The sequence below is a fragment of the Trachymyrmex cornetzi genome, unplaced genomic scaffold, assembly GCF_001594075.2.
Source record: "Trachymyrmex cornetzi isolate Tcor2-1 unplaced genomic scaffold, Tcor1.1 scaffold293, whole genome shotgun sequence".
Lineage (NCBI taxonomy): Eukaryota > Metazoa > Arthropoda > Insecta > Hymenoptera > Formicidae > Trachymyrmex > Trachymyrmex cornetzi.
Window position 1 is genome coordinate 103,491 of NW_017297618.1, and position 22,287 is coordinate 125,777.

Consider the following 22,287-nt stretch of genomic DNA (forward strand, 5'->3'; position numbering starts at 1 on the left):
GAGGGGGCGATGTAAAGGAATCGCGAAAACGAGGCGAAAACAAAGGCACGTCGCCGTAACAAAAGCTACGGTGATATACGAGCGCTGGTGCTGGTCTCGCTCGCGCTGCTAGTCTTGGGCGACCGACCGGGCTGGCGCGATAACGCGCGAGTGCACGACAATTCGTTTCTCGGTTATTGGAATGCAGACCTTTAAGCCCATTACACGCTGTCGTGTCGCACGGCGGCAACGGTACGCCGAAGGAGAAAGATATAGAGAGAAAGAGAGAAGAACGAGTGTGACAGAAGAAAAGACACGAGGGAGAGAAGACGGCCGACGAAGAGGAAGAAAGAAAAATGAGAAATGAGAGAGAAACAATAAAAGGACGTGCAAGCGGCGTGATAAGCACATTAACGTCCGACCAATCGAAAGGGTTTATCTCGGAGGGGTTATACTCGCACTAACTGTCATTTCATGGCCTTACGGCTCTCGGGTTTGGTTCTCCCGCAATGAGAAACGGCGGAATGGAATTTCAATCCGTTGGAAAATGACTTCTTACCCGCTTCTGCCGGCATGCCCGCCGCTGCCGTTCATTGCGCGATCGTCTGCATCGCACACACGTATGGCCGTTTGCCTTTTTTGGCGTGGGGGTTTGACCCCGGCGCGGATGTCGGACCGCATCCTTCAGGAAACCCGTCGCGAGACGAGTAGCCGATGGGTAGCCGTATTCACCGCGGCGGTGCGTCTTTTATTAATATCGTGTTTAATCATCACTCGTGTGGGAAGAATGGCTGTCCCAATGACGAAATTTCTTATTTAATCCTCAACTATATATATAGCTATGAAAATTATATCTAAATTCTAAAGCCGTCCTATTTAAAGTACAGAATGCAAGTGACGGTGTTTACGGTGATATACGGAGAAAACGGTTTTGTTCAAATATATAAAAATTTACCTAGATACAATAGACTTTATTAAAATAATTATGAAGGATGTTCAAACTGGTTGGTATAGAAAATCGACGCTTTTCGTAGCATTATGTTTGAGTTTTCTACATCATTATTTGGATGTTCCAACGAAATTATCTAAATTTTTAGATACTTTAGCAAAATCATTTTCTCCACGGAAAGATTCAAGGTTTTTGTACCTACAATTTAGAGCCTCATAGTACTAATTGTACAGATAATACAACCTATCTAAAATTTCAACCTCATAATACTAATTGTATAGATGACGACCTATTTAAAATTTTAGCTTTCATCCAAATGACCCGTTGCTATAGTTGAAGGTTAAACGCGAATCATTAAAATGCATCGTACAAGTAGATAACGAAATTTAAACTTGGCGATTGCGCGATAAGACACGTCGCGAAGTCATGGTCTCCGAATGGTAATCGCCGATCACGACGAGCTAATGAGCCGGGTCGTAAATAATTAACCTTTAAATAGAGAAACCATCCCAGGACTGTCGAATCGATGCGCGGATCGGCGACACGCGCCGTAATTCCAACCTGTCGTGCCGATCACGGTTGATGTACGAGGGCTTTCTATTGCCTCCTCGATCAAGGCGCAAATTGTGTTGCGCATTGCTCGCACGACAGACCGCTATTCAGACCGGTAACCAACCGGTCCTCGAAAGATCAGCCCGAGCTTGCTACCTTCTCGACTGACGCTTGTCTGCAATGTCAATGAGAAAATCGTCTCGAAAGACATACGTATATGTATTTGCAAAACTGAATTTTCAATTCTAATCTTTAGAAGACAGGGAATTGTTTTTAAAATCTAGAAGATTTTCCTTAAATAATTCATTATTCTTCATTGTATTCCTCATCTCAAAATATGACACTGTTTCAGCGCCACTATAGTGACTTCCTCGTCTTATAAAGATTCAATCTTAACAAATTATAATCGTTGCACGAATATGTAGATATAATTTTTTAAACCTTTGTGTAAAGTTAACGAGGAATATACTGTAAACTCATTCAATCATAAATTGTCCATCTCAGAGAGAAACATTTTTGGTATAAACACATAATAAATAAAGTGTACACCGAATGCATCTATCTCATATCTCGTTGAATGTAGTATGTATCGAAGATGGCTAAAAAGTTAGCCGAAACATGTATATGAGATAAAAAATTAGAAAATGACGTAACAGTAGCTGTGTTCAGGAAAAGAGACAGCTTTGCAACTGTTGTAAGATCCTTTACAGTGGTCTGTGATTTGCGGACTTGATACCGATGTTTTTGCCTACTGACTTCTTTTTTTTTTTTTTAATGAAAGTAGAAAAAAGATAATGGGTGTAAACATCGATACGTCAATGCCAAGAACTACACATCTTAGACAGCATCGCTTTAAGATTAGTTTATACATTAAGATCCAGTGAAAAACTAAGTAAGTATTAATTACATTAAAGCATCTTACAACAGTTGCTTCTTCCCCTGAACGCAGCTCATGCTTTTCTATTCTATTCTTATCTCATTCTAATCGTTATTTCAGTTTTAACGTCAATGGAACGAAAGTGGGTATGGGCGAATTACCAGTGTACAACAGAATTCCGCGTCGCAACATATTCCTAGCCATTGTTACTTCCACCTTGCGTCTCGGCACATCGGCCCATCGGCCCATCGACGGATCTACAGATTTAAGCAGAAAGATCTGTGCGAATAATCGCAAGTAGGGTCGGTCGAAGTCGAGCGCGCCCTCCGATTGGCGCGAGCGCGTTAGGCGTAGCCGCGAGAATAAACGCGCTCTCTGGCGGCCCGGCGACGCTGAGCGGGGATGCTCAGCGTGTACGATCGGACGATATGTCCGAGTGCCCGCGAGGAAGGAGCGCGAGCGCGAGCTCCTTTTTTCGCCGGCTATACAGAAGGGATAATTAACATCTGTTACAGTACCTATAGCGCGCGGGCCGCCCCGTTTCACCCCACCATGCGGCACACGGGGCGGACCTTGAATACATTATCACCCTCTCTGTACATGCAAGCTACATGCGCGCACGCACACACATGCGCACACGTGCACCGAAATCATCGAATCGCAGTGCTCGCGATCAACCGTGAACGAAAGAAAACTTTTATCTCCGCTCGGCCTGTTGTCCCCGCATACGTTCGTCGGAAATCTAACGATCTCTCCGTTGCGAGTTGCGAATTAACCCTTAGTGGCTTAGTATATCAATACGCGATTAGGTCATTCGTGTCCTGAGCGTTTCTTTTCTTTGAAATAGAACATGAGCGTACCCTCCTGGAGTTTCAGTCAGAGGGTGAAGGGCAACAATTAATTTTCGCACAAAAATTATTAAGATAAACAAATGTATTTATAATCGGTCCTCATATTTAAAACTATCTTAAGTACAATCTTCAGATCTCACGACACCAATCAGAAAGCATTAACATTTTAAGATATTAATTAAGACGATCATAAAATAAAAACCGATTATAAACCAGCTATAGTGTTTTAAGACCGCAAATGTGAATGCAAAATGAATACACTGAGTATTGAAAGCCTCAACGGTCTAAGCTGGATCTTTTAGTGTGAAAATAATAATTAAAATACTTGTATATTAAAGCCAACCTTCGAGAATCTTCAGTAAACTTTCTTACAAATAACGCGTGAGCTACACATTGGACAATGTTTAACTTTTCGTCGTAAAAATGATTTTCATAATTTGTTTTTCCTTAGCAAAATTTAGAAGAGAAAATTCACACACTCATGTACCAGAAACATTTAACTAAATAATGTCTTTAAGGTTATGGCACACAAAAAATATAAGTAAGACGTAAGCAGTAAGCACATTGGCCAATCACAATGGAAAACGTAAGGCAATAATGTAAGCAGTAGCAAATTGATTTGTTTATCTATTACTTACATTTCACTGTTTAAATTTTTTGCATACCATAATCTTTATCTTTTCTTTTTTTAATACATAATATTGCAAATATTTTTTAAAGACGTTAAAGTACATATATGTAACAATTACGTAGTGATTTTTATATATTTGTAAAAGTTAGTAAAATTAACCCGGGATCTGAACGACCCATTGTATGTAATAAATGCTCAGAAAATCAAGCGTTAAGAATTAAATTGAGCAAAGCTCTAATCCTATCTCCTTCCTGATGGTCTCGAACGAGAAATCCGTCTTAGGCCCAGTTTCACAACTGATTATTGTTACCTCTTAACCGAGGTTCAACTTATTCATTATCTCTTTTCAATTCTAGAATTGGGAAAAGGTGAGAAATAAGTTGAACCTCGATTAAGAGTTAACTGTGAATTGTGAAACTAGGCCTTATGAGCCACAAATAAGAGCTTGTCGGTAGATTTCATTTTAGACTAAAATTTCATCCTCTCTTTGAAAAGTTCCTTGTCCTTCCGATTCCATTGTTATACCGTTTGCGTCATCGCTCGATCTTACACACAACGGAAAGTTCGATATCGACAGACTTTTAAAATTCCGGAACGTTAGCCTAAATACTCGAGATGCCAGATCTGAAGTTACCAAAAGTCGATCGAAAGAGACCGAAGGCGGTGATGCGCCATTCCGGGAAATCTTCGAATTCAATTGTCTTCTTTTCTTTGGCGCGATGAGCGCGGTCGCCGGTGAGCAAATTGGAGTAAAAAGTGTTAGGAGAATAAGTGGCGAGGAAGCTTGCTTATTAAATGCCTGTTGAATTACTTTGCAAAACAACGTTCGACAAATTGCCCTGTGAACTCCCGGTGACTGGTATCATGCATATTGAGAAGCGTTTCACGTAATTATGAAAAATGCTTGCAAACCGCTTGCTAATGAGAACGCGTCACGCATCGGTGATACACTCGTGAATTTAAAACCGGCGATTGAATCGAGAAAAAACTATGGAATGCCGGTCTCTCACGATAATTAAGATACTTACAGTCATTACAGTTCTGTAACGTACTTTATAGACACTTTGTTTTTCTTCCTAATTCTCAAAAAAACACATCTGCCGCATATTTGCGTTACAAAAATAATCAAAATTACTAAAATATGAGAAAAATATTTGATTGAATTAATTGAAATTCAGGTTGAAAATTGATATATAAATCAGAATTTTCTAGTTAAATCTATTAAATTCTAGTTAAGATGACCAGAATTCTGATTGATATAATTGAAATCTTCTGGCTCGTCTAATTTCAACTAGATATTTTTTCAGTGTAAAAGAATTCCAGCTTCAGTTTAAGACTGTGCTTTCGAGATTGGCTACATTTGGCGCGTAATTTTGAAAAAATTTTAATGTAATATATTTTTCCGCGAAATTTCGATTTAATTCTAGCAATATATTTTATATAAATATATTAGAAGAACACAAAAGGTTTAAGGTAAATCAGTCACGTATCTATAAATCTGTATGAAGGAGACGCATCAAATGGAACGAGATGACGCCGGAACGGGTTGGGACGGGATAAAATTGTACGAGACAGCGGCTCGGGTCCGTGAGAGCGGGCTACCACTCGACATAGCTCGACGCTGATGCCGATGCCAGAAGGAGGAAACAAAAAAGTCGGCGACGTAACGCGTTCGTTCGTCAAACACTCGAACGTAACGTTGCCAGGCTCCGGCGGGCTGGAGGGGCCCTCGCGGCTTCTGGAGTGCCGTGCCTGCTGCGGAATACCAGGAGATTATTCAAATTTGCCACTGACGGCTTAAAATGTATATTAATCGTCTATCTCATGCTGAGACGAACGACCGGAAACCAAGTCGCCGCCGAATAATATACCAGCGCGACTTACGTCAAGCCGCTTGCATTTCCAAATATCGAGCCTTAGATCCAGTAGGTATCGTGCTGACGCATTGATGTCACCAAACATTCAAATCGACATTGCGATATAATAATATAATTTCATATTGTTACAGCAACTTGACATTAAATAGATTGAACAATTATAATTCGAAAATCTGCTCATAACTATCCAAAAAATTATGGGACCCCTCGTTACTCATTTAAATTTCTAGAATTTTATTTCGTTGATCAATAATTTTGTAATTATTCAAAGGCCTACCATTAAACTTTTACTTAGCCAAAGTCAACATACCGCGGACTCTCGAGAGAGTCAGTGACTGAGATAAAGCACGGGCTCCTCGCGCGGCTTATATTTTTTTTTAATACTTTTCCGTTGTATAAGGATTACTGTAGAACTGCTTCTGCACTCTTTCGCACGTGTGTGGCACTCTACCTTGCTCCCGGACTGAGAAGCCGAGAAAGGAAGTATAAAGAGAACGGGTTAGAGAGAGGGCGAGTGTGTTCATAAGATATGGTGTGAAACACGAGAGGACCGAGATTAAAGAATGAAAAACATAGAATTCTGAGAACTGGTTGAAGTCATAATATTCGTAATTTCAAGCCGCGCCTTATGGCGGCCGCGTCTTCTGCGCCGTTGAAATTAATGCGAGCGGAAATAAAATTCCTGCCCCCACATCGCCTCGCCGCGCCGCCACCGCGCCCTTCGTTCTCTTGCTCGAAGCCTCGCCGTCCACGGCCGCGAGACAAGTGGATGGTGTTTAATGGTCGAGCATCATGTAAATAAATTCGGCCCTCGTCGCCGGACGGAAGGATGTTTGCTTCTAATATTTGGACTTCGCGCCGCGTCGAAAGAATCGACGTGGAGAGGCAACGAAGACGCGGGCGTCTTGCGTTTCGCCAACGATGTTTGGCCTACACGAGGATTGCGCCACGCCACAAAGACCACCTCACAAAGATCATCTTTAGATCAAATACGTAATATTACAGATTGTTCCGTTTCTCCCAGAATTCCTTCTCGGATGTGAGAGAACCGGGAGCGATATCGAGTGGTGAAATTACGATAGTTTACCGGAGAATTGAGCGCGAAGAGCGGGCGAGAGAGGAGATCGCGAGAGGGTACGCTCCATTTACAAGGATTAAGATAAAGCGCGACGTTGTCTCTCTCGACTGTCTTCGTTTTTCCGTTCATCGGCACCTCGTTCCGTCCGGCTCTCCCGTCCGCCGTGTAAAACACGCCTCGGTCATGTCTGTGTGTGCTTTGCGCGCGCGCTGTTAAAAATAGAGCACGCAACGACTCACTAATCTGGTTAGGGCTACTTAGCGTAACTCCGACTATTTAGACCTGGATACGGTTACGGTAGTTAAGCCGCCATCGGTTCTAAGTAGAACCGGCGCGGCGACGGCGGGGACTTTTGGACCTTTAAAGGAGAGATCTCGTCGGTTGCGCTAAAACATCTTAATAGGCGCGAGCAAGCTCAAATGTGCGATTTTACGCCGGTTTCCCTCGTTTCATTTTTTTTCTTTCCATCTTCTCTTTTTATCACTTCTTTCCAAATTCACAAAAATAATGTAATTGTAAATAAATATTGAAAAGTCGCATTAACTAAAAAGGAAAAATCGACTAATCGTAATATTTTTTTTAATTCATAACCTTATTACGATCTTAAAATTTTTTTGAATATTTTATGTAGATAAACTATAAGTATTGTTCTTGATAAATAAAATAGACCTGATTGCATTCATACTAAAGAAAGAATACGGTAATGATTCCTAAATGTTGAATGAAATCATTTCAATCAAATGTCTGATTATATAATGTAAACAAAAATAATTTCGTTTTTGTAAATATTTAGTAAGTATTACCAGACATAATAATATAACCAATCGCAATAATTACTAAATGTATAGAAAGTAAAATTATTTTTGATTATATTAACTGAACATTTAAATGAAATTATTTTATTCAATATTTAACAGTTCTTATCAGACTTTTTTTGGTGTAACTTTGAAATTATTCCCTTTACAGAAATCCAATGTACCGGTCAATAAAAATTATTTATTTTGAATATTAAAAGCACTGAACAATAGTACTTTCAATACTCAAAATAAGTAACTGATCATTACTTTTCAGTATTAAATTTCTATAAGGGATTGTTGAACAGTCCATTGCGAATCCTTCTGATAATTTTATTAGGATGCTAGAGTAGTTTGTGTGTATCTTAATTTAGACCTTAACAAAGCGCAGTACATAGAATGTCGATGAAATTAAATTTGCTAATGGGCTTCTCCCACTACTGAAGCTGCATGTCCAAGCAGCAGTCGACTTAATGGTAAATCTTCTTTCGCTAGATGCGGGAACGTCGGAGTCATCTTGGCTTAATCGTCACGAACTTACAACCGGAATTCTACCGGAGAGGTTTTAAGGCTAATTAACGAGTGAGTGCTGAATAATTAATCGATGGATGTTGACTCATACACGAAACGCGACTAATAGCATGCTTGAACGATACATCATTCATTTGCTATAACAACGACATAACTAAAAAATTATCATTTTTTAGCTGCTTGAAGAAAAAGAAGTGAAACATAAATAAAAAAAAGAAAACACATTTTAAAAAGTACATATTTTTATCCCTCTACAATCAATTATTCCATCAAAATTACATTTCAGAATTAACATTACCTACAAAATTTCAATAATTCAATAAATAAAGTCCAATAAATAAAATTTTCCAATAAATAAAATAATCCAATAAATAAATAATTCAATAAATAAAATTTTCTGGAGTACTTTGTTTTTTGAGTCTTGTAGCTATATATTTTTGTAAAAAATTTTCAAACTTCCAAAGATAATAATATTTCCCGAATAAAGGATTAAAATCTAAATTTTTTTCCAGAACAAACAATATAAAGAATATATCGCATCGATAATTTGCAACATGCAATACTCGTCTTAATCTATATCAAGCATTAAAATTTAAATGTTGATTATACGTATAATGTTACATAAATTTTTATCTATTCCAAGCGGCAATATGGCTCCATTTACACGAAAGCTGTATGATTCAGAATTTCTCAACGAATATGCGACGTGTCCTCCCCTCTTAAATCGCTCTGAAAACGAGATTTCGAAAATCCGTTATTTAAATAAGGCAGGAGGGACGCGATCAGCAATGGCCTGAACAATTTTATAAAATTAATAGTAAAGGGTAGGCCGCGTCGCACTCGCTATTATGCGCGTATGCAAATACGGACATAAGGGTTGACGGAGAGGTGGGGTCCGCCATGCAGAAGAAGAAGGATATCACAGGAGGGAGGAGGGGGGGGGGAATTGGGGGGTTGCCGTGCAGGCTGCAAGGCATTAAAACTTCCGAGATTTATAGCAGCCTGGACTGGTCTGGTTTCGCTCGATTCGGGGTGGCTTCCACTAAAAAGGGGGCCATATTGCTGGTAACGAGCAATAAGGGGGCAGTGGTGTTACAGGGATATTCTCTTATTCGCGGATTTTAATAAAACAGCCTTAAAAACAGCGATATACGATTTATCTTCCTATTTCCATACGAGGCCATAAGTATCAACAATTGATATTTTAAATAATCACAAGAGAAGCGTTTATTTTAAGACGAAACATAGTTACACATATATTAGCAATCGAAAATAATTCAATGAAATGGTGATAGTACAAAAAAAAAGACTGCAAATTTTTATATTCGCTAAATGATACTTGACCTCCATAATTATCCGCTCCGAAATCACGCGATGCTTTCGGAATTGTTTTTACGCATCGTGAAAACGAGGAAATGTCTGTGCAAGGCAAATTTTTACGAGAGAAAGAACAAGAAAGGGAAGGAGGAGAAAGACGTATTGAAAATTCTGAGCGGTCTCGCATACGCGCTCATCAACCTCGAACACCAATTAGAGCCATCTCGCAAACGTTACACTTAGGAAGCGAAACGATCGGCGCTTCCATGGGCCGCTTTTTATGAGCCGAACGCAACGTCTCCTCGACTGAAGAAACGCTTCTGAACGGAGGTTGAATGCTCGCTTTCTTCGTTAAGTCGCAACACGATCGTTTCTTCGAGGGTCTCGGGTGTCGAGCCGGCCATATTTTAGATCGTCTCGCGATGCGCGATTCCCCTGAATCTCGCTGAGTTTAACGGAAGTTTAGACTTGCATCCGATTCCTCTTGTATTTGCAAATGATGTTACAGATGTAACTAAATTATTTCACGAAAAGAATGGTTTTAAAAAATTTAGCTGGATATTATAGATCTGAAAATAATTTTATTTGAAAGACCCTATAACAGTTTAACCACGTATTTTGTCAAAATTCTCTGAGAGAGACAGATACATGACTCCTGTATAAATGTATATAACAAGTATATTACATTTATAATTACATAATGTGGCAGTATAAGTTAAAGTGAGATAGTATATACAGAAAGAGACAGTTATTATATGTATACATTTCACTCTAACTTATACTATCTCATTCTGTAACTTTAATTAAGATTGCAGAGTGAAACAGCAGAGTGAGACTACAAGTTAGAGTAAGATAGTACGTATAAAGAAGATAGTATGTATATTTTACTCTCATAAGATTTTGACAAAATCATTCGTGCCAGATTGCTACAGAGTTTCTAATTCAGATAATCAAAACATTTATGTAGGACGATTAAACTGGTTGCTAGAATGTTACTTAAAGCACCAATATTCAAGCGTTCTATATAGTTATTTTGATAGTTGAACGAAATTATTTTCAAATCTGTATCCAGTTAAATTTTTTAGATATTTTAACAAAACTGTTCTTTCCACGTGTTATTAAAGCATAATTTGAATGTATACCATTATACTTATTTATTGCACATACTCGTATAAAGGCCGTTCTGATTAGACGATGCTTCTAAATTGAACAGATTAGGATAACTACTATGACCGTGAGTATTGATTAAGTTGATTGAAGGAACGGGAAATCCTTTCTTCGGCGGTATGTTGTGCCGTTCCCAATTGTGTCGGCAAGTACCTGTCAAGGGACATTTTATCGACGACTCGCGTGTAAGATCGGTTACGAGGCTCGATTGATCCCTAATAGCGAGCCGCAAGAAATCAATAAGAAATCAATCGCGACGTGACGGCCGACTCTTGACTCCTGATGAATAATGGAAAAATCTGGTCGCTCCGCAAGTGATGACGGCGTCATCGGCGGGGAGAGATAATCCAGCCGGAGTTTTCTGGATTACGCGCGATCCCGTTAGACTCGTTTGATGTCTTCTCCTCCGCTCGCTTGCGTACTTCCCTCTTTTCTTCCTTATTTCCTATATACCTAGTAGCGTACGTGTCGTAGCCCGATGCAAATTCACGCCTATCGCTTCGGAACCGGTTGGAAATATCAAACCGGTATCGCGACACAATCAAAGTTATTATATATTTCCTTCCGCGCTTCCCCTCTCACCATTCGTCGCTTAAAACTCGTGCATTTTCTATTCGCTGTAGAAAAAAAAAAATAATCACGTTTAGTCGACATTTAGCATCATCATAATAATAACATGTACGGAATAAATTTAATAGTCGAGAGACCGATATACGTCATGAATTATTAATGAGATTTAATATTCTTCTTTACAATTTTTATTTCTTAACTTTTGATTGGGATATAATGATCAATATTACAAATAAGTATAAGCTAAGGTTTTAATAGAATTTTAAAATTTCTCTTGGCTTCGCGAATAGTTTCCGTTCGTGACATGATCGGCCATTGAACGTTCTTGACGATTTAATACAGACAGTGATCTCAAAGTACTCGCGATTCCCGAGAAGACGAAGAGAAATAGGAAGGAAAGAAAGGAGAAGGTGGCGAAGGCGGACGCGGAATGAGAGAACGAGGTATGGAATTCCCTCGAAATCTTCTTAGCTCTGACATAATGAGACGTCGAACTCAACCGGAGTCGTGAGACCGTACGCGCACTGAGAGCATCGAGTTACAAAAGAAGAAACAGAAGAAGATAAAAAAAAAAAGAGGAGGAACGAAGAGAACGAGTTCCTTTACGAGTGCGGTCTGATAGCGCCGCGAATCCCCTTGGATTCGCGTGTGTTTCGATCGTCGAGACTCGTACGATCGAAAGAAAAAAAAAAAGAGATGAAGAAGCGAATGGATCCAACGAAATTCCGTAAAGTCCGAATGTATACTAACCGTGTAAATTCGTCGAAGAATTCTCTACTATAACAAATATAAAAAAATACCTAATCTATTGTTTCCTTATTTCAAAAGTGACATAATTTAAAAAATTAAAGTTTTTCAAAAAAAAAAGGAAAAATCTATTTTTTAATTTAACGAAAAATTATTGATTAAAATAATATTGGCAAAAAGAATATACAAACATTATCAAATGTCACTTTTGTCACTTCCGTTTCACAATTCTTGAAAAAAACCCCCTTTTTGAGTTGTGATGATGTTGATAGCCTACAAAAAAAATTATTCAAACGAATTCGAAGTAATTCATTAAAAGTGATAAAACTGGAAATATCATTAAAATTAATAAATTCAAAATAAAGTAATCTCTTCTTCAAGATTCGATCAAAGAAACTGCTTTAATTCTAAAGGTTTTCTGAGAAAGCTCTCTTTTTTACTTATAATACAAAAGCGATATAACTCAAAATGTGTCACTTTTATAAAAAGTATTGCAATCTCTTTGAAAACCTTAAGAACAATACAAGTGCTTTGGTGACGGATTGCGAAGTTAAGTTAATTTACATTTGATGATTGACAGTAATCTTTATCTAACTCATTCATGGTAACAATTAAAAAATCACATTTTTGAGTTATTTTTTAAATAAAGGAACGATACGTATGTATACAATTCGCGCAGGTAAATAATAATAATAAGCTTTATTGACGTGCGAGAAAATATAAATTTATAAACGTAAGCGTAGTGTAATTCATAGCAGCACCTCAAGAGGTGAGGCATCAGCAATATACTACTGTTTATATGTCTAGATCTTAAGATAATCTTCATGTCATAAGAATCGAACAATATTCGAATAAGGAATTAAAAAAGTAACCCGCAAAAAAATTAATGGAATTGAAATGAAAATAAAGAGAATGTTGATGGATGTGTGTTACAGGCAGAGTCTTTATCACGCGGTACCATCTGGAAGACGTTGCTCGGAATCCTCATCCGGATTATCCGCGTGACGTCTCGTAGCTGTGCGATTTACTACCCGGCCTAATCGAAATTTGCGATGCTCTCATAAATTCCATAAAACCTAACGAAAAGCTATATCATTGAAAAGTCTGCGCACCGTGTCGCGACCTGAACCGGGATTCCGCGAAAGCTGGCGAATCCTGCGGCGCATAATTCCAGTCCGCAAAAAAATAAAAAAAAAAAAAAAAGCGAATGCGGGCAGACAGAGCGCGGGCGAGGAGATAAACCAAAACCGACCGTTCGACCGAAATTCCGCGAAATCCGGTAAAATTGAATCCCAGCGGAAACCGGGGTCGACAAAGGGACGACGAGGTGGACGCGCCAAAACGATCGACTTGAGTTTAGAGCTGGAGAGAGCCGAGCATAAAAGTCCGGAGCTGCTCTTCGCCGTGATCGAAGAAAAAGAAGCTCTCGTCCGTGGGCTCTCGGGAATGATGAATCGTTTCTATTAAAATACTTTTTCGACGGGGAATACAGAGTGTGGGCATCCGGCTCTACCGAAGCCGCGAGTGAATTTATTTACATATTTTCGATCTGGATTAAGAGGTATCGTCTGCGTCAAAAGTACCAGGCTCTCATAAATGTCACAAGTGTGTCTTTTTCGTTATCGTAATACCATATTTATCAGACGTATCGTCAGCTCGCTTCTTCATGGGCGCAAATTGCTGCAGATCGCAATTGCGATAGGTGGAAAATTGGAGGATAATTCGCGGCTAATGTTACAATCGCAGTCATCTCAATCAATGGACTTTCTTATAGGTTCTAAGGTCGAAACGTTATTGTAATCACAAGTGATAGTAGGGAGAGTGAGAGTCTCGAGCGGACATTGTACCCGAGGTTAAACCACACACAACGAGTCGGCTTCGATGTACCTACACAAGCGAAACGTATCTATTTCCAAGTCGCGACAGCGCGCGCATCGAGGTAGCGAGCGAGCTACGCGATGTTAATGAGGCCCAATTAATCACTGGGAAGTGAATCCTAATGCGAAAAGGCGAAATGTCTCGTCTTAGGAGGCGCCGAGTCTCCCTGCAAGGCGAAAGTACTTCCGTCCGGCCACTGACACCGATCGTCCACTTGAGAAACGTCTTCCTCGTTACCAAGGAACAATCGGCTTGATCGTATCGATTGAGCGTGACCGGAAATCGCAAAAGCATTTCACATAATTTTCAAACGAATGAATTAACAATCGAATCGAAATATTGCAAACAGGAACGCACAATAAAAAATAATATATTATCGTAAGCTTAATCCTAAATCATAAGAATAACAGCCTTGTGGTCATAAATATTAAGTATTTTTAATTTATTGCATTTTCTTGGAAAAGGTAGTAATAAAATTCAAAGTAAAACTAATAAAAAATTGTTATAAAAATACAGCCTTGACCATAAATATGAAGCGTTCTCTTGGAATAGGTAATAAAATTCAAAGGAAAATTAATAAAACATTAAAATTGTTATAAGAGTAAATATTATTTTTCAAAAAAACTGTTTTTTAATTTATTTTTCGTAAATATGTTTTATACTTTTGGTCAACGCTGTATAACAAAAATAAACATTACAAGAAAGAAATATGCAATTAAAAGAAATCAAATACACAATAATCCCTATATAATCATTGATTTAAACCGTTTCGATCGAATAGCTATGGCAGAGATTGAAGCAGTAAAGAGCACAGTTTGTATCTGACCGTTCATTTTCAAATAATCAGCAATAAAATAACTGTTATTAAAGTTACTCGTCGTAGAATAATAAGAAAAAAAATAAAGAATGATTATACTGTGCATTGTGTTAACCCATCGTTTGTGAACTCGCGGATTCATTGGGAGAACAATGGCGAATCGTTCTTCAAAGTTCGAAGGACCCGTGCGATTGGAATGAATGAATCGCGTCTGACGCACTGTACGTCGCGTCGTGGAGTTCGAGGCCGAGGCATCGGGAGAGATCGGACTCGCCTATGCGAGCAACGTCGAATGATAAATGAACTCCGCTCAGCCATGAGTATCGTGGCGTTATTAAGGCGGCGTATAAAATAGTATTTAGCGTGGTCCGCGTGCGCGAAAATAATTTTTCGCAACGCGTCATTCGCGCGGTAGCGCACGAATACCTGGCTCGACGTTCATTAACGCCCACTCCTTCGTTATGCTATAAATCGTGTCGTATAAAAATAAAACAAGATCGATCTATTTTAGCGCATTAAAATTTCATACGAAACGAGAAAATAAAACGAGGCCCACTATTCTCCATTCCGAGATTCTCGGAGGATTTAAGAAAGAGGGACTTCGCTGTTTCGTGGGCGCGCATTCGCCCTGCTTAATCGAGATGCTCCGGCCGAGGTAATAAATTCATTTCCGAAACAACAATCGGAAGGGTGACTGGATAACCGGGGAGAGAAGCTTTACGAACGTATGAATCGTTCCTAATGCACAGAACAGTGTGCGGAGTTCGAGGCCGCTGCTGCGCGCGAGGAGACTCTCCTCACCGCGGAATGATAAATGAACTCCTCTTAACCGCGAGCTCTCATATCGGGCCGCTATTAACATAGCGCCGGATAAAGTAACGAATTTAAAAGAAATCCAATATAAAAGCCACGGGAATTCCATCGGAGATCTTATCCGGGGCGAGCTCTCGCTCGCTGCGGAGACTCCATTAATCACCGCTCTTCTCTGCCGTTCTTCTTCCTCTCCCCCTTCCGTTCGCTCTTCGCGCGCTTCATTTGTCTCGTATTAGTCGTTATTACGAAACTTGAAAATTCAAATGGACGAGGGATAATGGCGCTGCCCGCTGTCCGAAGATGATGCCAGAGTCTCGCATCTTCACCCTCTCTTTCTTCGTCATTCCTCCTACTCCACCACCACCGTCTCCTTTATTCTCCTCGTCCGCCGATCGAGCTGGACTTTTTGCGAACGCGAACGACAACTCAAAGTGGTCTGGATTGCAAGAACCAGGCTCTCATAATGGAATTAACGGATTTAAATCCTTTCGCGGAACAATATAATTATGTTGTGTACTGTGAAGAAAAGTTATTGTTATATTATAAATCAGAAAACGTAAAACAGAAGGTTAGAAGACGTTTCAACAATTGCGAATGAGATATTAGATTGTATCCAAATAAATATAAGGCAAAATTTTATTTCGATCAGATAAATCAATTTATTGTACGCGATGTGCAAAGTTTTATGGCGATGAATGGCGAGGTTGCATCGACAATCAATCTTCATTCAGCATATATTTTTTTTTTCTTTTACAAAGATCGTAGAATGCCAAAATAAAGAGAATGAATAAAGAAAATGGCAGAACACTGATAGTGAGAAAAGAAAGAAGAGCGAGCAATATGAAACGATTGCAAAATGCACTTTATAACATCGAAATGATCGACCTCGCACATACCATATTATAGTCGACGAGAAAAGCCGATTGAAATCGATCGACGCTTCTTCTCAAACACTTTATATATCTGGTATGATATATATATTGTAAACGTTTGAAGAAAATTAATATGCGTAGCATTTTTTACTTTTCTCATCATTCATGTATAACTTTACCATCACATCGCTTGTTTGATTACAAAAGTAACATTTCCGAATTAGTAATTTTTCAGAAGAGCAGTTTTTTAGTTCTGAATTGGGACAATGTTTTAAGGAATCCTTCAAGGAAAAATGGCATAATTTCAAATAGGACGTTCTTCTATAATTATTTCGGCATCGATAATAATTCACAGAATGTAACTCAAAATGTCCCTTTTCTATAAACTATCATCATGAACATCCGAAAACAAACGATACTTCTACTTTTTAGTAATAAATTGGAAGAATTACAAATGGATAGTTTTTCCAATAAAAAATGTCTTTTGAGTTAATTTTCCATCATTATCTAAAAAATTCTAATTTTTGAGTTGTATCACTTTTTTTACTGATAAATTATATATCAATAATATTGTTATTAAAAAGATTATCCCGATAGAGCACTGATTATTGCAGAAAGTTTTCAAATAGATTTAAAAACATTTCAACTTTCAGTTCTGAAAGAATATTCTGCAAAATGTCATATGGAACGTTGCAACAGAAGTGTTTTTGAAACCTTTTACATAAAGATAATTTTTCAAAACTTTCAGTTGAGTTATCTCTAAAATGTTTCATATGAAATGATTTTGCAGACCTTTCTGTCGAGCTGTTTCTGAAACACCTTTCACAATAAATTTGAAAACTTTTAGTTGAGTTATTTGTGAAACATTTCACATGAAATAATGTCGCAAACCTTTCAGTTGAGCTGTTTTTAAAATCTTTCTCATGTAATAAATTTAAAAACCATCAATTGAGTTATCTCTAAAACATTTCATGTGTGAAATAATTTTGAAAGTCGCAGCGAGCAGTATGTGGCATCGTCGATAGATGGATTCGGAGTTCTTATTTCTCGTAAGTGAAAATTATGCAAGATAGCGCAACATTAAGAGATTTTTCATTTATACTCCAATGAAACGTTTTCTTAAAGACAAGCCCCTCTCCACACAAGGATTTATAATATAACTTATTTAACTTGGTAGTGCTCGGTACAGATCTATACTAAACATTTCAGGGTCAATAGGTTAAGTTATAAGCTCCTATACTGCAGAGACAAGTCTTTAAATCAATTCGACAGAATATACAAAAATAAATCAAGGAATAAATTATGTCTGTTTTAATTCATGTGTTCACAATTTGGTCATTATGGAATAAGTGTGACTTATTCTTTTACTTACACTGGTTAGATATATACGCCGAGTTATCTCAGAAAACGTTACGAATATTTCAAGATGTGCTAACTGTCGCGGGCTTAATAAAGACGTGAATGTCAGACAGACTTGAATAGAGACACGTAGGATTTCCCTTTAAGGGGATCGGAGTTTTCTATGGGCATGGCAAAGTGGGTGAACGAAGACGACTGCATGCTTATAGTGTTCAACATCCCCCCTGTGATCCTCGCCATAGCCAGCATATCCGTTCATTCGTCCGGCTGTGCCTTCCCGGCCACCGGTCATATATCGATGCTCGATTCCGCGGCGAATGCCAGAGTGTTGATAATTTATTTGAGAGACGTGCGTCGAACGTGTCATACCTTCGCAATCGCGCGCGAGCGAACGCCGTCCGTTGCGGCATTCTGGATTTCGCGCCTTTTTCGTTGCCTGACCATTGTTCGCCCCACGTCGCGGGATGGAGTTGACCTTTTTCGGCGATACCGTCATCGCGGCCGGCCGCGATGTTTATTAACGAATCGCAGCTGTAAAATTCAGACCGGACGCGCATTTTTATAGCGGAGGAAAAGTCACGTCGCGATCACGCGCCCCGACGACAAGGATCGCAGTTCCGGTGCGCGTTCTGCGAAACTCAATTAAAATGTCAATGAGCTGTATTGTATAATGTAGGAATAATATCGACGTGTCGACGCTTTCGTCAGAAATAAAATTCCTTTTTTATTTATACACAGTAAAAAACAGTTTGTATTTGTGTCAGAAATGGTTTATTAAGGCCCTTTTAATATTTTGTGTAGAATTTTTAACGTATCCGAGGGTTAATTTAACGTAGGGTGATTAGATTTGAATTTTTTGTTTTCAATTAATACTCGACATTTTTAGCGTTAAAATAGTATAATTTATGGATAAGTGAATAAATAAGAAAAATAACAAAAATAATATGTTTTAAAACATAAATTCTAACAAAATGAATAAAATGTATTATAAATGTTAATTTTAATAGAGAAATATGATTGCTTACAAAATGTGTTAGTATTATGTTTTTTTTTTGTATTAGTAGATCACTAATACAAAATATTTGTATTACTTTCCAACATATTCATGTTGAATTAAATTAACACAAAAATTTGAATGGACTGTTTGGTACACTTAAAATGTGCTAAATTTAACACAATTTTCCAACTGTGTATTCTCTGATGCTACACAAAAAAGACATAATAGTGCCGACTCTATAAAAGTGACAACTATACAAGTTTTATGTGTGGGAGTAATATAATATAGAACTAAATAAACTAATGTGAGTAGTTAAATAAATTGATTTTTAATAGCAAATTATAAGATAATTTATTTAATTGTACATTAATTTTTAGAGGCGGATTCGTTTTTCAGTTTTTCTTTGTGTAAGATTATTACGCACTGTTAAATTTTATAAGGTCAAATTAACTTAATGTGAGTCGCCACTGCTCCTACTAAGTATATCGTTATTTTTAATTAAAATGATAATTAAATTTGACACTATATAATGTTAAATTGATACTGTATAGTGTCAAATATAACCATTGTTTTAGTAAAAAATAATGATATTATTGAGTAGGAGCAGTGGCGACTCACATTAAGTTAATTTGACCCTATAAAATTTAACAGTGCATATTTCATTCTTTGCCTCAAAATTTGATTGAAACTGTTTCTACATCACTATAGTAGATTTTTCGTCCTGTAAAGGTTAATTTTCCATATAAAACTTGTATAGTATAGTTTTGATTCAATTTGTATAATTATCATCTTCACAATTTTTTGCTACCACTACGTCTTTTTCTCTGAGTAGAAAAAAAACTACGTCTGTAAAATCGCCGCTTAAAATTCTGTATAAAAATGTTAATAATTATTCGCGAACAATACCAGAATATTTCGCATATTTTTATAATACATATTAATTCTTTAGATTTAGTTTTGTTAATTGAATATTTTGTGTGTGTAGGCATCTTTCAATCTTTAAGAGAGAAGAATCGTAGGGATAGATTCATAATTAATATAATTACATCGTAATTACAAGCGAAAATTACAAATATTCACAAGCTACGTGATTCGGCGTTGAGAAATTTTACGGTGATCGAAGCTGCAGAGAAACTACCCGGGACTTTCATGTATACCTACGAGGCGAGCGATTACGTACGAGTATCGGTTATCTACGTGCACGTTTTCATTGTGGAAGGAACATTGCAACGTGGGCACAGACGCGGAATTCCAACGAGTGAAACTCGACGAAAATGTCAATGAGTCGATCGCGAGTGATATGAAGAATTCAAATCCGATAATTACGAAGAGCCTGTCGAGCGGTGCCTGAATTTTTATGACAGCTATCCATTACCATAACGCGAGGCCCGAAGAAATCCGCGCACCGGAATACCGTTCCGTCCACCCACAACACCACGATGGAATCTCAACGAAACGTTCCGCGTTTGCGGAAGATTAAAAAAATAATCCGTGCCCTTCTCTCGACTGCCTAATATTACCCACTCAACTCTACGATTGGGCACTCACAGATCCACGTCCAGGAATAAAAAAAAAAGAAAAGAACGATGGAAGCGAAGGAATATAGAATAAGAGAACCAAAAATTCGTCGACGCGTGACGGTATGACACGGCAGGCAGATGGATCGAGAATTAAAAAACGAGGGAAGAACAATCCTCTCCGTGTTTGAACGTATCGCGGGGCGAACTCCGCGTGACTTTGACCGATAGCTCGGCGACCAGCGCTGCCGCTTATCTTAATGTCCGTAAAAAGGACGGAATAATTAAAAAAGGAGAAGCGAGCGTGCGTCAACCGACCTGCCTGTCGTGGGCAGGTAAGACCGGGTGGTTGCCGAGGTCTAACACAGCCGGGCATAGATCGCACGAGGACAAATGGATCCCGGCTTTTCTGTGACAAACGAGCGCCCCCGAAATGTCGATCAACCGCCAGCCGTCTGATTTCGTTGGGTGTCTGGATATTGAGCGGTCACAGCCGCTCACATCGTTGAAACGCTATGATCAGCATTTGTTCTCGTCCATAGACACGGTACCAGCCTTGAACCCCATTTTTACAATTTTTACCTGACATCTATTTATATTAGTGAACCATACCGGATTCATACACGAACGATTTTGTGCTAAAAATTTAGGTAAACACAGATTTGAAAATAATTTTGTTGAATCTATAATTATGTACGCTCAAACTGGTTGCTAATGTCGAATGTTGAAACTTTTTGTGGCATTATTCATCATGCTTGAGAATTTCCTACATAATTACTTTAATAGTTTAATAAAATTATTGTCAGATCTGTATATAATTAAATTTTCACACATAGAAAAATATCATTTTATTGCAAAGAAAAGTGTCGTGTTTAATTTACTTTCTTCCTTTTGAGTAGTGGTTATTTTTAACGAATATATTTTTAGATACTTGAGCAAAATCTTTTCGTATATAGTTTTACTGTCAATTGTTTTATGCAAGAATGCCAAAATTATCATCTTTCTCCTTATCTAGAAAATCATTCCGTTTTTATACGGAAGCTTTCATGCAAAGTGACAATCATTTTTATTAAAGTTATTAATATCAAAATTTTGAACCAATTAACTTTTCCTCGAATCGTTTGGCACGACAATGACTGCTGTCGGTTATGACAAACTGACGAGACGTCGCTAAGAATTGTCTCCTTCAAGCGATGGTATTCGGTCGCTTTAGAAAGTCGTCGCTGAGCCAGCAGCAGCCAACGACGATTCCTCGCGCGCAATATATAAATATTAATAACGACGATATCGTAATTTCAGAAACAATGCGCAACGGCCACACCCGAACCGCGACACGGCCTAGTTACATACTCGCCGCGGCATTAAACCGGCAAGCCATACGTTACACCTACTCAATACGCGTGTGTGCTCCAATCTTTCGAGTGTAAGGTAAATTCACGCGGATTCCACAGACGGAGAATATCTATGATAGACTTCAAGCGGAATTCCGAGAATTATTCTGAAGATTAGAGCTATAGCTTCGCAGAAATTTACAAGCGTAGTCAAATTAATCAGATCTCATTACACGGAATACGGACGAGACTTTCGAGACGTTTGCGAAAAAGAAAACGTTCGAGTTGCGAGTCATGTTATCAGCATTTTAAATCGTTGTTATATGCGCATATATTTTTCTCTAAATTAAGGCCATTAAAGATACGACGGTCTACGTGAAATTAAAATCAAGGGACTAAGTTCCGTCCCGCGGTTAAATGAGGAAGTCAACTTCCGTGCGTGGGCGTTTGAATGTTGAACGTCATGGCGTAAAGATAAGAAGCCAAACGCCGCCTAAGTGTCTAAAGAAACTTCCTTCCGTGACTTATGGTTGCGATATGTGCTACCTTACGAAAATATCCATTTTCTCGGCAATACGTCTATCAACCCTCCTACTATCAAATATTATCGGTGTTTTTTTATTATATTTTCTACTTTTTTATCGTATCCTTATTATTTATTAAACTGTGAATTATTTACTTTTATTGAACTTAAAATAGAAAATTTAATGTATGTACGATAATAATAAAATGATTTTTGGTAGTAAAAGGGTTAAACGGATAAATTGACATGTTTGTGAATCG

General features: G+C 38.2%; 1 protein-coding gene across 3 annotated transcripts in view; it reads right to left on the reverse strand.

Annotated features, from left to right (window-relative positions):
- Positions 1-22,287, reverse strand: part of LOC108762310 (zinc finger protein castor homolog 1) — a 99,331-nt gene that overhangs the window by 59,297 nt on the left and 17,747 nt on the right. The gene's annotated exons all lie outside the window — the stretch shown is intronic.